Source organism: Parus major, chromosome Z (genome assembly GCF_001522545.3).
Source record: "Parus major isolate Abel chromosome Z, Parus_major1.1, whole genome shotgun sequence".
Lineage (NCBI taxonomy): Eukaryota > Metazoa > Chordata > Aves > Passeriformes > Paridae > Parus > Parus major.
The window spans coordinates 15,799,077-15,814,909 of NC_031799.1; positions in this window are offsets into that span (position 1 = coordinate 15,799,077).

Sequence of the window (15,833 nt, forward strand, 5' to 3'; positions counted from 1 at the left end):
GTTCTTCTTTCGCTTGGTGTCTGGCATAAACTAACATCATTCCATTGAAGTTCCTGCAAAAGGCTTGGCCTCCAAAATGATTGTGAATTTTATAATAAAATCATTCATAAATGTGCCCTTCCTGTGTGTCACACCACTGACAGCTACAGCACAAGAGACATTCTGTTCATCCTGCTGGATTTAACTGACTGTTCACTTGTAGCATTGTGAATGACACTGAAATTATTACAGACACATCAAGATTAATCAAACAAACAAACAAACTCAAAACATAAGCATCAGGAAAATGAGTCCAGACCAAAGTTTTTGTTTGTTACAGAATTTACTCCATTAATTTCACCAGCTTTGCTCCTCATTTCATTTTTTATACTTTGGCCTTCTTTTTTTTAGACTTATTAGCCTGCCTATGGTGTATATTGCATACGCAGCATTCTGTGTATGTGTGTCTGCCCATGTGCTTATGCATTTGTGTATTTCCCTCTCACTAACTCTTCAATGCTTTTGAAGCCATCACCCCACTTAATTAAGTCACATGGCAGATCAGAGCTACTTTCAGAGATGTTAAGTGTTTAGGAGCTTCATGAAAACAAATAGCTGAGATGAGAAAATAGCTCCTATCAGTCTCCCTGGAAAGGTTGTGGCATGAGTCTCTAACTTATTAGACACTTGGGAATCTAACCACAAAACATTGCTCAGTAAGAAAGCATATTTCAGTAGCTTCACTGCTCATTGCCCTACTAGGAATAAAGTCTACCACCTGCTGTTAAATTTCTCTTGAACTGCTGTGGAAATGCCTAAGTGACTACAGATGCACAACCTCATTCAGAATAAACACACTACAGAATAATCTACTATATTCTGAGAAGTCAGCTAGATGGAGGATCTGACTGGCCACTCAGAGAGGTCTTCTTGAGCCAGCACCCACACCAGCAGACTGAAAGCTCAGAATACAATTTGCATAAATATATTTTCCAGGACAGGCTGGACTTTCATGTAGGCAAGGACTATATATTCATTTTACATGTAAAGTAAATCTGTTTCTCTATATATAGAAAGGTTAAATAGCAATGTTAATGTCATGGTCTGTTTTTCAATTAATTCAGATCACCAGATGCACACAGTACAACCTCAATAGATTAAAAACTAGTTCTCGGCAACCCACTGCAGTTCAATACATCCTTTAAAAGCACAAGAACAAACTGCAAACCAAGGAGCAAAAGACTAATTTATACTGCCATATTCCAATGTTGTGGGAGAGATTCAAAACATTCCCACCCTGGTCTATCTTCACTTGTGATTTATCCTTCCTAGCTCCGGGAAACTAAGCGCACATGAATATGAGCAGCAGGAAGAAAGCAGTGATTTTAGAAGATAACTGGCTATTCTCCACCCCAGTCTCCTTGTCATGACACTGTTTCTGCCTGTGGAAAAAAAAAAAAAAAAAAAAAAAAAAAAAAAAAAAAAAAAAGAACCACCTTGGTTTAACTGTTTAACTAATATTTCCTTTCCTACTTGTTTTATATTACACAATCAAGTGTGCTAGCACTAAAACACCATTGTCCTTGCAGTGTGAGTTAGAACAGCTGTAGTAGCCACAGCATAAGTGCCCTTGAACATGCTGAAATTTTCCAATGTTTCTCAATTACAGAAACACCTGTGCCAAACAGCTTTCTTCTGATCCTCTATAAAAGTTCACAAAGCCCTCAAACATTCTTATTTCATACAGGTCTGTACTGCCATGAAGCCAGCTCCATGCATCTCAATATGTGACAGTGCAGCATTGTTTCTTTTCATTGTGCCTCAAAATATAAAATAAAGGGTATGTGCAGGTGTAGAAGTCAACTTGTGATTCTGTTACTTGGGAAAAAGGCATAAGATACACCACAATACTCATTTTCTTGATAAATCACTTCCACAAGCAAAATCCTTTTAAGTAATTAGGAGTGCAGATATTGTGACAACATATTATATATGTGTTATACTGCACTCTTGATCTCTGCAGATCAGCTATACCACAAATACATGTGAGGTTTTGATTTGCTGCATCATTTGGGGTTTGTGAGGGTAGGTTCAAGTCACATCTGTACAGAGTGACAAAAGCCTCAGGACTGAATGCACTTCACTTTGTTGTAATTTTACAAACACTATGCCACAGTTGTATTAGCTTTAGGAACTGCTGGCTGTAGTCTATTAAATTATTTACATTTATACTATCCAAAATGTCTGTTTAAAAAGGGCCGGAAGAAAGTCACCCTTAGCAATCACCATGGAAAGTGTGGCTGATGACCCAGGCAAGGATCCAGAAGTCGGTTTCCAAGCCCAAGTGCTGTTTTCGTGCAGAATGGCAGTCTGTAGATAAGCTTGTCTTTTGAAAGATGAGGAGTATGCAGTAATTGCACCTCCCAAGTCTTGGCTCTCTGTAGCCATTCCTAGCTATTGGAAACGTCTCTTTGTCCAAAAAGTACAGTAAAGAAAGTTTTGATAATAATTTAATAATAAATACTACTTATAATAATAAAAATATATATTATAATAATAAAATACTCATTTAATCAATAAAAAAGTTCATTTTTGCAGTCTTAGAGAGGGGAAGACTTCCACCATCCCCATTAACATGGCACATTGTGGAAAACATGAGATTTTTTTCACAGAGCATGAGCAGACGATAAATAAAATTACTACACTAATTCAGGAAGCAATACACAATGGCAAGCATAATTTGAACCACTTCTGCATTGCTCACACACTCAAGAAAAACAGCTAGATGTAATTGTGTATAGCTCAGGGGAAACATCTGTTCCAACTGCCTTGGTCAGCAAGTAATAAGGAATATTACTGAAAATATCTGAAAGGTTTTATGCAAAAAAGTGGTATGTCTTCAAGTTGCATATTATATTTTGTTCTGATTGCTCCATCTAATGAAACATTTAACAGCAATAGAAGGTGACTGGAGACAACTGATAAGGATGTTAGAGCCACAAGAAGGGTTCTATAATCTTAAAATGTTAGGATTATTTAGCCTGGAAATAAATATAACAAGCAGTCATAGTGCAAGCATACACCACAAAATAAAATTTTATTAGGGATATAAATTGAATACTCCTATTTGTTTGCGTTTTCTGCCACTTTTCTTTCCCTTCATCTGTCTGGTCTGTTTAGATGTTGCGATATGAGCATTAGGAGATAGCTATTATTCTAAATTTGAACCATGGCTGCCATAATGAGGCTCACAGATGGTCACTAGGCAATTCCATAACAAACAAAAATAATCTTATTTACCCTTTGTCCTCATAAAACAACAAGGAGACCATTACATTTAAAAGGCAACTCATTTCAAAATGAAATATTCCTATAACATAACCCTAAGTGTGGCTTCTCAAGGGCTCATATATCTCTGGAAAGCAACCTCTGCTTGCTCAGGAGGGCAAGAGATCTGTGAGCAAGCTGGCCTCCATGCAGGTGGCTCACCCAGCCCTGCTGCACCCAAGCCTCCTGCCACCTTCAGACACTACTCTGACACAAACGTGGGCTGGCAAGGAGGACAACACTGCTGTCTTTGGAAGGGACCTTTTCCCTTGCCACTGGAGCACTTTGGGCACTGCAGTCCCTGGCTGCCAGTGCAGAAAGTAGGGCTGAAGATCCCCCTGCTTCTCCCCTCCATCACCACCACCCTGCCTTGGCAAACAGCCACACTGGGCAGTTCACAGTGACAAACAAGCATCACCGAAGCACAGAGCTCAGAATGTTTCCAACTAATACTCCAGACATTTTGTGCCATACATCATAGCTTTCTCCACACTCCTTTCTGGAGAATTCAATGCTGGAAATGATCAGAGATAAGAATCTAGATGGCAGTGGTCCCAGATTGCATGTTTCTAATTCACATTTCTATCAAAAATAGGAGTTATTTTTAGGAGTGATGAAAGGACCTGCTTATTTAAGTATTAAAGTCATTACTACAAGGTGAAAAATGAGGTAAAGAATTTAGGAAGATTCAAAGGCCTTAGACTCTGTGACAAGTCAAAGCCACCACAGTTACATGTGGCAGACAGACCCCCCTGTAAAAGTGAGAGCATCAACGCATAGTTCAGACACAAGGCTCATCACTGACTGACTATCCCAATGGACAATCTTGTCTGTGGCCACATTATTCCATATTTGTCTGCTCTGGGGCCTCTTGATCCCTTTTAAAAACTTATGGTAGGGTTGATCTCTGTCAGAGATATTCTACTGCAGGCACCAGACCAGTCAGAATCATCATTTCTGTGTCCCAATCAAAGAACTGGATTTTTTTTTCCATTCTTTTAACCTTTATCTTCATGTGTATGAAAGACAGTGAAAAGAACAAAAAGGGGAGAAAGAATGCTACCTTTTATGCTTTTACATATTGAAAGGACTATTAGCAGCAGAACATCTGATATAGGAATCTTAATGGTGGCAAAGATCAAATATAATCTTCCAGCTATAGTATTTATGATTCCAGTTTTAGTTTCAGTGGATAGAAAATTTATTCCAGCATCATAAGCTTGCTTCCATTTGCTGTCTATTGCAAGCACTGGCACATACTTTTAGTGTGGATATTGTGGACAAAGTCTGTGAATACATGTTGGCAGAAGTTTCCCTGCAGCCACGGAAACACCTGCTGCCAAATAAATTTATAATCTGCACCTATGGCCATGGGACACTTACAAGTTTATTGAAAAAGGTCTTGTCAAATCATATAGGAAAGACTCTGTTCTTTCTCTTCCTGTTCCACATTACATGAGTTTGGCAATAATAAGTCACATTTTTATGTTCAGCTTTATAGATTGTTAGTAATACATAAAGATATTTGATATGTAGGATCATAGGTCAAATATTTCTCACTCTACTCCCATGAATAGTCCCACAATCTTTGTTTATACAACTAATCTGAGGAAGACAGTCATGTTTTACCTCTTCTGTGAAATTATTCTGCAGTGTTTTGAAGTGGCTCTCACCACTACTTAAGGGTATTCTCATTAACTTTAAAGCACAATGCATGTTGCTCTCTTGAGCTCTTCAGATGAAATCCTGTAAGATGAAGCAGAATTGCTCATACATAAAAAGAAATCTGATAATACAGACAAGATGCCCTGGTTCTTCTCAAATATGATTTCCAGTACAGGAAAATATCACATCCCCTCCACTATTTCTGAGTTTAATGTATTCCATGTCACTTTACATAGAAAGGATTATGAAAATCCGTTCAAACACTATTTCCTTGACGATTTTTTTCCATTGGTTTATTAATGATTATGGAGAACGGTTCTGTAAATGAGTCACTGCTTTTTGACTCTAGTGTAGTCAACTGGCATAGTGCATCTTGCCCCTGTACTAGACCTAGGTGGTTTGTTTTTAGATTATTATCATGTAAGTAATCAGAAGTGGAGTCTCCTAGGATGTTTATAAGTATCATTAAGAGTCATTATTAAAACTATCAGATAGATTATATGGGATGGTCTGGAAAGCACAGAAGTTCAGATTGTAGCAGTTTTTCGCCACTAGTTTGTATAGGAAAGAAAAGTATGCCATGAAATACAGAGCAACATAAACAACTCATTGCAATTCAAATCTGGATCCAAGCTGGAAGCTTAGCACTTAACCTATTTCAGCACAGAACCAGCAGCAGAAAGTTTCCACAGCGTTTGTAGTTTTATTGGGAATCAGCAGATGGTGCTTCCACAAGGCCCTTTACAAGTTCTGCATAATGAAATATATAGGTGGCTAGGTCATGCTGAAATGTTAATTATAACTGTCATGCCTGGCTGTGCATTTCATCTGTAAAGTCTATTCATTGATCAAGTTTCTTGCATTTTCTTAATTGCTGACCCACCTGTAAAATGGGTGACTTATGTCAGAAGCTTCATTGTTACACCTCTGCAGATGACAGCATAGGTACTCCAAGCCTGTCATTCTAAATCCCTGAATGATAAAAAGAAACTTCATAGCTGCCTTGCAAAGATTCCTTGAAATTTAAAATTCCTGACTTAAGTTAGACTGAGAAGCAAAACCCTGAACCACCTTGGAATGAGTATCTCCCTAGGAGAGGGAAAAGATCTGTGGGCATCAGCAGCTTGGGATAGAAAACAATCAGTGTTTTTAGAACAACCTAGCACTGATGTATGTGCCCGGGAGTAAAAGCATCCACAGCAGCTGCTCATACAGCCACGGTCTATCTTGACTTTAGGGCCAAAAAGAAAAGCTGCTCCATACCCCCACCTACTTGGTTTGGACCCTTACCTACACAGATACTCACACTTCTCCAACTCCCTTCTGTGCAACTATTGGTAAGTAGCTGAGGAAAACAGTCACAAAGCAAAAGTTGTTTGTGCAGTCTTTCAGCATGCACTGCCAGAACTGGATGGCAGTGGGATGTGACAGCACGTTCCTCCTCTCCCCAGCAGCAGGCTCCCTTTCCACCCCCAGCGCAGCAGACAGGCACATCCTCCCTCATCTGGGTTATCACACAGACAATCCCAGTTTCTGCACGGCATTTTCCCTGGAGCTACCTGGTGCACATTCTGTACTAGACAGCAGCGCTTCAAAACAGCCCAGGACCAAATATTTAATTCATAATTACACTCCGATTACGACATGAAGGTATATTATCATTACCTTATATTGTGTAAATTTACAGTGACCTAGAAGAAAACAAATTAAACTACTTTCTTAGAATGACACAGGAAAGACCAGTAGGGATTTTCCAACTGTTATGTTCTATTTAACCCCAAATCCATCTGTCTTCTTTGCAAATTGACATTATGTATACAATGTTAGCCCATTTATATCCAACACATTACTGCTTAGCAGTGGATTCCTGAAGGTTTTCTTGCAAAACACTTAACTGCCTGAGGCCTGGGAGAAATAAAACCCCTTTCTTTGTTTCCCAACTATTTCTAATGGGATGAATAAACCCTCTAACCCCGGTAGTAGCTAACATGTCCAGCCAGAGGTAATAATTATTTCCTGAAAATGACATTATCTGTGTACACCAAATTCCAGCTTTCCTTAGAGCAGATACCTGGGGAAAGGAAGGCACTCCATGAACAATACAAGGTGTCATCAAAGTGTGAAAACGTGATTCAGTAAAATTCATGAAGAAAGGGATCAAAATAAGTACCTACTGGCAATCTGAATTGTCAGGGAAACACCCCACCACACATCTCCCTAAAAAAATCCTCTAGAATTTCCATTTTTCCTTTTTCTTGGGATCTCTGCTGGTGATTTTTATTTACTTATTTGCAAGGAATTCAGTTGAATGAACATTTGCTATTTTCTGCCGTCTCCACAAAAGGAAAATTGCCATCAAATCTCAGAAACCAACAGCTAAGCAGGTGAGGTTTCATGAAGGAATGCAGACCATCCCCCTGTTGTGTGACAGGAGCTAGCTGGGCTCATGAAGCAGGATATGGGAAAGGGCAGCACACAAGATACACCTGGAGTTCCCATGGACTTGATGAGAACACTCCTCAAGGGACACAGCAGGACCGGGCTGCTGCATGTTCTGCAAAGCCTTTCAGGGTGCCAGAGCTCGCTCAAGTGCTGTCAGAGTGGTCTCAAGGGACAGCATCCCTGGTGGCACGCCGCTCAGGGAAGCATTTCCACAAGTGGCTGAAATCCCAACCAGTTCCACTAGAGGGTTATGCCGAAAGGACAAGCCTGAGCAGCGGCAGAAAACAGGCAGTGTGCTTTGCCTCATTGCAGTGCTAATTGACCTCCTCCAAATACAAGAGTACAGCCTCTCGTTTACTCACCACTCTTTCTTTCTTGCAGGAGCAATTTAAGAAGCATAAAACCTCTAAATATTGTCTTGTTCTCTGTCTGTGACTCTGAGCCTTCAAATCTCCCCCTACAAATCTTTCTCAGCCTGAAATTGCTGCTTGTGGAACATGAAATCTTGACTGTTTTTAAGATATTACAGTTTTACCAGTGCTAGTTATTAAGATATTAAAACAAAAGAGAAAGTGCTGAATGATGTCTCTTCTCCTCTGAAAAATAATAGAGAAATAAAAAAGAGAAAATATATTTACATCACACAGATGGGAGTATTGTAGAAAAGTATGACTCAAATATAAAGCCATGTAAAATAACCATGTAACTGAGAAAGTGGTGGGTCCTGGTATAGTAACATGCATCACCTCTACATGTGCACCATGTCTGAACAGGAGCACTTCAAGAAGAGAGATCAGATTTGAAGACAATCTTGTTTCTGCATCTGAAAGAACATTGCTGCAATTGAATCACAAATGTTCTATCACTTAAATAAGACATTAAAACTATAAAGACAGGAAAGTATTTGCAAATAAATCCCTACTATCTAGCTTCTCTCCCTACATTCAGGCGTAATTTATCTGCTATCATTCATCTATGTGTCAAGTTGGTACTTTTTTTTAATTTGTGGTTGAAACTTGTCTGGAATTTAATCTCATTTTTCTGTGGAAATAATATGATTTTAATTCTGAGAAGCTCCAAGTACATTTTGGAGATTTTCTGTTTTCTTTTTTTTTTTCTTTTTTTTCTTCTTTTTTTCTTTTTTTTTAATAAGTTCAATAGAATCAACACTCTCACACTGTACTCTTATAATAACCTAGAAAAAGACAAGGATTACCTGCTAATGTCCTGCTGCAGGATAAAACAAAATTTTTAGGAAGCTTAAAGAAGATCTTAGAAATGATGTGTATCTTTAAACAAGACAGGATAAAAATAGTATATTTATTTCATTTTTAAGTGGTTCCAGACACAGCAAGTTACACTGTTGGTATGCTGTTATTTTCCTCAAAAGAGTCAGTTACTTCACTTGCACTATTGAATTTTGGGATATTGTGGTTTGAGCCAAATAGCATACAGAGTTTGGTGCTTAAATTACTCTCTCTCTGTCTAGATTTGTTATGTCTTCATCTTTGAGATACTTCAGAATGAATTCTTTTAAGGATTTGTGTTTTACTAGTAGCAGGCTACCAAAGCATACTTCAAAATTTTGTGGGTAAAGCACTAACTGGGGTGTAGACTTCCTTTCCACCTAACAGATGCAAAATTAGTTTTGACTTAGGCCTTCCTAGGAATAATTTCCTTTATTCTTTTCCCTTTTATTTTATCAAGAGGTAAGCTACACATGCATCAAAGACATCTAAGAAGAACCAAGCTATTGGAATTCATTCTTAGTCCTCAAGAGGTCTCTCTTATTTTGTGAATTCTTTGTAGCTATAAGTCGGTTTGGACTAGTGAACACTGTTTTAAAATACTACACTTTCAGATTTTCAATTGTTCAAAACCTCCCTTATATGTGTTTGCTCCAAAGAACCCTTTTAATTTTTTTTCTCTGATAAAATACTATGAATACCAAATGAAATCTAATAGCACAAGTTTGAATTGATTCTTTACAGTCCTCTCTAGAGGTTCTAATTATTCCATTATTTACCCCATGCTATCCCTTCCCTTTTCTCTCCCCTGCTCCTCCATCAAAGCCTCTTGGGTTTCTGTAAACAAACATGAAGAAAAGTGTCTTTCTCTGACATTCACATTTCCATGAAGTAGACTGCTTTTGCTATTGTGCTTTCACACCTTTTATGGACAGCATGGCCCCACACCTTGCAGGCCTAAATTTTCTGGCTGGAAAATCTAGTGTTTCTGTCAAGGACATAGATGTTCTTAAAATACTACATGCTGGAATCCTGAAATCATATTAGAGTATCTGCTTCAATTTTTAAAAAATTACTTGGAAATGTCATTCTGCAGAAAGACTTAAAAACCTGATTGCCATCTCAGAAACCAGAAAGTAGAAAGGAAAGATAACTGAATGTAAAACTACTTATTTAATCTGATTTGTTTGAATCAACACTTGTGACGTGTACATTCAGAACGCTTGACCTTGGCAATACTGGTGCTCATGGAGGTGAGAAGCCATGAGAAACAAAGACTCATGAGAATCTCTGGTCAGTGGCATCTTCTATCTAACCATTACTGTCATTACAGAGAAGCAGGGACCTGCCAAGCCTCCCAGATTTTCTGGTTATGACTGTACATAGCAAATAGCACTGTTTTAATATTCAGGTTAGAAAGCATTTGGGTGCTCTGACAGAACAATCTTGTGACTTTTCCCATTTGCAGACATGGCCTTCATATACAAAACTGGAAAGGATACCACGATGCCTTCTCACCATAACCACCACAGAATTTCATCTTCCTTTTGGATACCATGAAGGATGTTCAGAAAGTTCCATAAGCTCTGCAGAACATGGTCAGTGAGCAAAGCACTAGACACAAACTGAGTTTTGTCTTGGAAATAAGCACTTTTAAGACTGTACAATTAGGGTGGAAATAAGATGCTAGGAACAAGGAGTCTGGGATACACCACAGTCACCTTCTACTGCCTGCAATGAAAGAAAGTAGGACAAACGTCACGACCAAACCTCATAATCCTTTCATTTTCAAAAAAAGAAAAAAGTGAGTCAATGGTAAATGTAAAAGACATAAATTAAAGAAAGACACCTAACATTGACCAGATCCTCAATGTCTGCATTTTATGACGGATTAATGAAACAACTTTTCTTTTAATAATCAACTTTTCTTTATTATTTCATATTTTAAAACGTGGGGCCAATCCAAGGATTTTTTGCATGGACAAATGAGATAAGGTAACACAGCGGCAAGGAAGACCAGCCAGTAGAGATAGATTTAATTGAGATTTGGGGCTTACACCTGTTGTTCCACAGGCTATCCCTATGCCTTTGGGCATGCTGTTTTGTACCTGACCAAAGATATTTAATGTCATTTGTCAAGTCCAAGTGTATCGAGGTTATTTGTATAAAACTACCAGGTAAGTTACCATGCACTTCTGGAGCAGCAGCTGGAATTACACAGAATAGGTACATCTGAAGGCTAAAGCCTTTTTCCTCCCTGTACCTCTCAAACCTTGCTGTCTGAGATGCAGATGATCTCCATGATTAACTCCTCCTGCTCTCACAACAGTCTTGTACAATAAGAAGACCTGTTAAGGATAAGCACATTCTCAGAGTCTGAGACCCCATGGATATCCCTCCCACCGATGACCAGCAGGAACCAGAGCTGGTTAGGTTGATCATGAGAGCAGGCAAGGGTCAGGAAAGAGGCAAGAAAGCAGAAGCTCAAATCCATGCATTATGGACTGCCCTGCAAACCTGTGACTAAACTTGCTACCTGGTGTACAGAAGGCGCACCTCTTCTCCCAGACATCCAGGAATAAAGGGTACTGTAAGAACTGGCAGTCTGGAGATAGTTCTTTCTATCCTTAACTTGTGGCCATGATCAAGGGTGTAAGTGTACGTAAACTAACCACACTGGTGGACAGAACAGGAGGCACAGGGATGACTAGATGCCCTTCTCAGGGGAGTTTTAGAAGGACATAAGCCAATTTCAGTGCTAATAAAGAGAGACAATTCCCACAGTACATACTGTGAAGTCAACAATCTCTAAGTGATCCATGCAGGGCCTCCGCTCCGAAGAAATTTATGCCATAAGTCCCAAAGCAATACCTAAATTATCATGAGGTCTTCATCCTTCCCATACCACAAACTAATATTTGTATTTATTCCATAGAAGTCTGACTTCAAAATAAGACTTCAGATGGTCTACAGATACCACTATCTAGTACTGCCATGGGACAAGTCTACAGGGGCACATGCAGAGCCAGGTATTTAATGCAGCACAATAGTTTCAATTTCTATTAAAAAATAATTTTGGAAATTCACTGTTGTTTTTTGTGATAGCAAAAATGTGGTTTTTAATGGACCAAAAATTTTGATGACCTGTAAAGGGATGTGATACATATGTGATGATGCTCCAGATCCCGAAATATGCTCCTTTTCTCCTCATAAAAGTAAAGCACCTCACCACAACCGGGATAAAAGCTTTTTTTGTTTGTTTGTTTCCATCATAGCCACAACCTTAAATTCTCTAAAATTCTTTTTCACAGTTAGCCACATTAGATCATTATTTTTGCTGATATCTAGTACATTTCTCTTCTGACCTGTATGTTTAAGGCAGTACTAGAAGGTGGCATTTCGAGCATTTGGAGTTTACCAACAGATACCATGTAGGACAAGTTTGATAGCATCTCAGTAAGCTGTCACTGACTAAACAGCAGTGTAAAATCCATTTGGTTCCATTAATATCTGAAAGTAAACCATTAAAATTGATCCTCTTCCTACATAGGCAATAAAGTAAATATAAACCTCACAACAAGAAGTTAATGATCTGTCTCTAACAAGGATGTAACTTTGACGCACTCAAGTACTCACTCTCTTAGTCTAGAAACAAGATCCAGTACATCACCAGATATATGCATTGAGCTGGAAATTGTCCATTTATTACCCTTTTTGTCTTCCTACATCCAGCTTGTCACAGCTTAATACTGATTTTTTTTTCCGATTAAGCTCCAATAAGGACCTAGAGTCAAACACAGTGTTTTTTTGGATTAGAGAGTTATGTGACTCCACACTTCCAAATAATCAGATATGCCCTTCACATTAACTCTAATAGACTCAAACTAACAAGAAGAAACATAAATTAATGGCAAAAAATTACTTAATTTTCACAGTATTTGTTTACAAACTATGTCTGTCCTCACTTTATCTTTGGTTTAGACTCCAGTCCTGTTCAGCTGCGACTGATTGCCGACTGACATTTCTCTTAAGTCTGCCATACAAGATGTTCCAGACCTTAAAAGCACAATACCCACACATAACCCCACCATTCCTAAAGCACAATGCTCCTTATCTATAATTACAACTTAAAAATTTGAAGTTGTCACCAAGAATGACATAGCTTCACTTAGCAGAGTTGTGGAAGCAGAAAAGGCAATTTGCCTGTCAGGAAGCTGGGCAAGAGCCATTCTGCACTTAACACATGACTTAAGACAGCCAGAGGTTGAAATGACCTTTCAGGGGCTGTTCTGCCTGACAGCTCTGCTATCTCCATGCTCCCTCCTAACATGCTATTTCTTAAGCCCTTATGTGGAAATGGGTTTTCTAGGAGTAGTGATGCTGTCCTTCTGGCGTTTCTCTACAATAGTAACATTCTAAGAACTGTGAAGAGCACGTTTCCCACAATAATTATATTTTCTTTCCTTTTTAATTATTTTTTTTAAGTTTTCAAAAATTTGTTTAGAATCTATGTCAGAAATCATGGTGCTGTTGAAAACACTGCAAATCCCAACAAGGCAAGAGATTTTTCTGCCCTAGAAACTCCATGGCCTGTTGCATATTTCTAGTTGTTTAATATTGTCTGAAAATATACAGAGGAGAAGCTCATCAACAAATCAGTAAAGCAATAGATCAGTAGACTCCTTTATAACTTTTTATTTCACTTCCTCAGATAGTTGATGTTATTAAGAATTTCCTTAGAGTTTCTTCCAAAACCATTTCCTACTGGAATTTTGCCCAAGTTTTCAATAACCCAGAAAGATTTTGCAACTTGTTTAATAACCTGCTTTCATTCCACTCGCACATTAAACCTCATCTTGCCACACCATATCCCATTCGCAATGGGTACTGAACAGTAAGACTTGCTGCAGTTCCTCAGTGGTGGTCCATGGTACTGCCAGCACAAGACAGGTGACAGTCTTTGGAGTGTCTAAGATAGCTTGTCCTGTTTGGATTTCCAGTAAGAGGATCCTTCAAACTGCAGGGGGACACACTATTCTGTTATTATCTCCTGAACCACCAGAAGAAGGTAAGGAAGGGGTCAGCTTGGCTCATATCACATATTTATCAGTTTTATCTGACCTAAAACATGAATGACACCTGTCTACATGACCTTTCTGCTGTATGAACCAGAATGAGCAGTTTTACCAGTGTTATTTATTAAGATCCCTACTACCTCTTTATCCAGTCCATCACCTGACAACAGACATAACCTCTTAGGTCAAATTAACAAAAGATATAAAACAACTCTTCAACATAGCTGTATTCATCTGATAAGCACAACACTCCCCAACAGCATGCACCACAAGTTAAATTGTCTACTGATAAGCAAGAATAATTTCAGTGTAATAGCACACACAGCCAATATGTCATACTAGAATTCAGTTCACATATTTTAGAGCTTAGTTCTATCAGGAGCTAGTTTGCTTGTTTTTCACAAAAGGTCTTGGTTAAATCAAGGAATTAAATTTTGCAATACAATTTTTTTATGACACTTTTTGCTGAAAAACAACAAATGAAATTTCTACAGAAAAGGTTTTTGAAGGACTATACTCCTTCTTCTCCTGTACTTTAAAAAAAAGGGGAGGGAAAGCTTTTCAAATGGAACAATGCAATGGTACTCAGAAAAGTCCATAAATCTAATATCCGCGATGCAAATGAGGGAAGCCTACATAAAATTGCAGTTTTCCAGAAACAGGCTCTTCTTTTTGTGATAATCAATGAAATTAGATGGGAACAAAACAAGGTAACAAGTCTTCTCTCCTACCAGAAGAGGACGTTCTACCTTTATTTGAGTACTTGCTCTGTGGGAGAGGCCATTTGTGTGAGAAACTGCATGGGATGATGTATACATGCATCCAGGACCACAGGAGGGTGTCCGAGTCTTTTTCTGCTCCCTTGATTATTAGATTGCCAGGATAGGCCTTCCCATTTTCACTTGATCAAAATTCAAATCCCTTCCAAATAATCAGTTTTGTCCTGGAGTCCCATTCACAACCTCAAAAAATTTTATTGCAGACATGCTCCTTATCAAAGAGGGTGTTACAAGCTGGTCCACTCCCGATACAAGCAAGGACTCCTGTGTTAGGCAACAGAGTGAGGGGAAAGGCGTAAAAGGTAATGTTATACTAGTACATGAATACTTATCACAAAATAAATATTCCATGTACATACATGTATGTATGAGTGTGTCTATATGTGTGAGTGTGTGTTAATAGCACATGTTGGTGAGGAAACTTGCAGATTATTTTTCCTCCTTCTCCGTATTTTGCTTTTTTATTCAGAGTCATTCTGTATGATGGAGTTTGCTGTAGCTATAACTATATTAGAAGTAGGACACAGAGATATGTAAATTGAGAGCCAAATCTGAACTTTCTGAAAGTCTGAGATGTAAGTATATAAGGTTGTTTTTTTTTTTAAAGGCTCTGTTATTCTAAGATCACGGCCAGCTGCAAAGATTAGATTCACACCCAAAAGCCTATATTAAAATGCATATATTTCTTGGTAGAAAGAAGTTGTGGAACCTGTCAGACTGAAAACAAAACTCTTTTCTTCTACTGCCTGACAGTTCAGTTACAGATTGACCCTATTGTTTTTTTCGGTAATTTAAATATGATTGTTGGCAAGGCAGAAAGGGGTGGGGGAGTCATAAAGAGTGGCACAAACAGAGAGAAAGAAGAAAGCATTTCTGATTACATAATATATCTCTGACATGTTCTTACTCCCAAACCCAGTATCTAGCATTTAATAAAAGAGATTTTTTTTAAAAAAAAAGTGGGGTGGGGGAGAAACAATGAAAGAAACAGCAGCTGTTTCTAAGTGATGTCAGAGAACAGGTGTGATACAAATCTCTGTACCAGCGCAACCATATTGATCTCCCGATGATGCATGCATGAAGCACATGTGCAAACCTTATCGACCCGTTCTGCGTTTCGTTTCCAGGAACACGGCCTGAAAACACCTCTCTATAACTGAAAACATTATCAGGATAAACACCGTATTGGCCAATTACTAAAAAACATACATAAATGGAACACGGGAAGGTGAGCCTGACCCCGCAGCCCTCCCGGCAGCCGTGCAGTGCCGGGCCGTGCCGGACCGGGCTGTGATGGGCCGTGCAGTGCCGGGCCGTGC